This window comes from Arachis hypogaea, chromosome 6, assembly GCF_003086295.3.
Source record: "Arachis hypogaea cultivar Tifrunner chromosome 6, arahy.Tifrunner.gnm2.J5K5, whole genome shotgun sequence".
NCBI classification, from domain to species: Eukaryota; Viridiplantae; Streptophyta; class Magnoliopsida; order Fabales; family Fabaceae; genus Arachis; species Arachis hypogaea.
In genome coordinates this window covers 35,985,422-35,987,504 of record NC_092041.1, presented here as the reverse complement: position 1 = coordinate 35,987,504, position 2,083 = coordinate 35,985,422, and the positions used below count along the sequence as shown (strand labels likewise).

At 36.2% G+C, this 2,083-nt stretch overlaps 1 non-coding gene across 1 annotated transcript; it reads left to right on the top strand.

Annotated features, from left to right (window-relative positions):
* The first annotated feature begins 440 nt into the window (after window positions 1-440).
* LOC112699693 (small nucleolar RNA R71) lies at window positions 441-548 on the top strand. The gene has a single exon (XR_003152635.1). It is a non-coding gene; the product is annotated as a small nucleolar RNA R71 (small nucleolar RNA).
* The last annotated feature ends 1,535 nt before the right edge of the window (window positions 549-2,083 follow it).

The following is a 2,083-nucleotide window of genomic DNA, read 5'->3' as shown; positions in this document are numbered from 1 at the left end:
AGATTTGGATGATTTCTCCATGAAGGATTATAGGTGTTTCCATAGGATTCTCCCATGTAATTCATCTCTTCCATTGAAGGGTTCTCAGGATCATAAGCTTCTTCTTCAGATGAAGCGTCCTTAGTACTGCCTGGTGCAGCTTGCATTCCAAACAGACTTTGAGAAATCATATTGACTTGCTGAGTCAATATTTTGTTCTGAGCCAATATGGCATTCAGAGTATCAATCTCAAGAACTCCTTTCTTCTGATTCGTCCCATTGTTCACAGGATTCCTTTCAGAAGTGTACATGAATTGGTTATTTTCAACAATTTCAATCAGTTCTTGAGCTTCTGCAGGCGTCTTCTTCAGATGAAGAGATCCTCCAGCAGAACTATCCAATGACATCTTGGACAGTTCAGATAGACCATCATAGAAGATACCTATGATGCTCCACTCAGAAAGCATGTCAGGAGGACACTTTCTGATCAATTATTTGTATCTTTCCCAAGCTTCATAGAGGGATTCACCTTCCTTTTGTCTGAAGGTTTGGACTTCCACTCTAAGCTTACTCAATTTTTGAGGTGGAAAGAACTTTGCCAAGAAGGCATTGACTAGCTTTTCCCAAGAGTTCAGGCTTTCTTTAGGTTGTGAATCCAACCATATCCTAGCTCTGTCTCTTACAGCAAAAGGGAATAGCATAAGTCTGTAGACCTCAGGGTCAACCCTATTGGTTTTGACAGTGTCACAGATTTGCAAGAACTCAGCTAGAAATCGATGAGGATCTTCCAATGGAAGTCCATGAAACTTACAATTCTGTTGCATTAGAGAAACTAATTGAGGCTTAAGCTCAAAGTTGTTTGCTCCAATGGCAGGGATAGAGATGCTTCTCCCATAGAAGTCGGGAGTCGGTGCAGTAAAGTCACCCAGCACCTTCCTTGCATTGTTGGCATTGTTGTTGTTTTCGATTGCCATGTCTTCTTCTTTGAGGATTTCTGTTAGGTCCTCTACAAAGAATTGTGCTTTAGCTTCTCTTAGCTTTCGCTTCAAGGTCCTTTCAGGTTCAGGGCCAGCCTCAACAAGAATGCTTTTGTCTTTGCTCCTGCTCATATGAAAGAGAAGAAAACAAGAAAATATGGAATCTTATATGTCACAGTATAGAGATTCCTTGATGTGTCAGAGGAAACGAAAAATAGAAGGAAGAGGTAGAAGAATTTGACCTTATCAAGAAAGATGGAGTTCGAATTATGCATTAAGGAAGAGTGTTAGTCCATAAATAGAAGGATGTGAGAAAAGGGGAAGAAATTTTCGAAAATTAAGTAAAAGATTTTAAAAATATTTTGAAAAACACTAATTGATTTTCAAAAACTAAGAGTGGAAAAGAAATCAAGTGATTTTTGAAAAAGATTTTGAAGTTAGAAATCAAAAAGGTACGATTGAAAACTATTTTGAAAAGGATGTGAGAAGAATATATGATTGAAAAGATATAGTTTTAAAAAGATATGGTTGAGAAGATATGATTTGAAAAACAATTTAAAAAGATTTGATTTTAAAAACTATTGACTTGGCTAACAACAAAAGATATGATTCAAACATTAAACCTTTCTCAACAGAAAAGGCAACATACTTGAAATGTTGAATCAAATCATTAATTGTTAGCAAGTATTTTTGAAAATGGAAAGAAATTGATTTTGAAAAAGATTTGATTGAAAAGATTTGATTTAAAAAAGATTTGATTTTGAAAAATTTTGAAAACTTGAAAAAAATTGGCATTAAAAACAAAATCTTCCCTCTTGTGCCATCCTGGCGTTAAACGCCCAGAATGGTGCACATTCTGGCGTTTAACGCCCAAAACTCACCCCTTTTGGGCGTTAAACGCCCAGCCAGGCACCCTGGCTGGCGTTTAAATGCTAATTTTCCTTCTTCCCTGGGCGTTTTGAACGCCCAGCTTTTTCTGTGTAATTCCTCTGCAGTATGTTCTGAATCTTCAATTCTCTGTATTATTGACTTGAAAATACACAAATTAAAATATTTTTGGATTTTTAATAATGAGGAATAATCAAAATGCAACTGAAATCAAATAAACAATGCATGCAAGACACCAA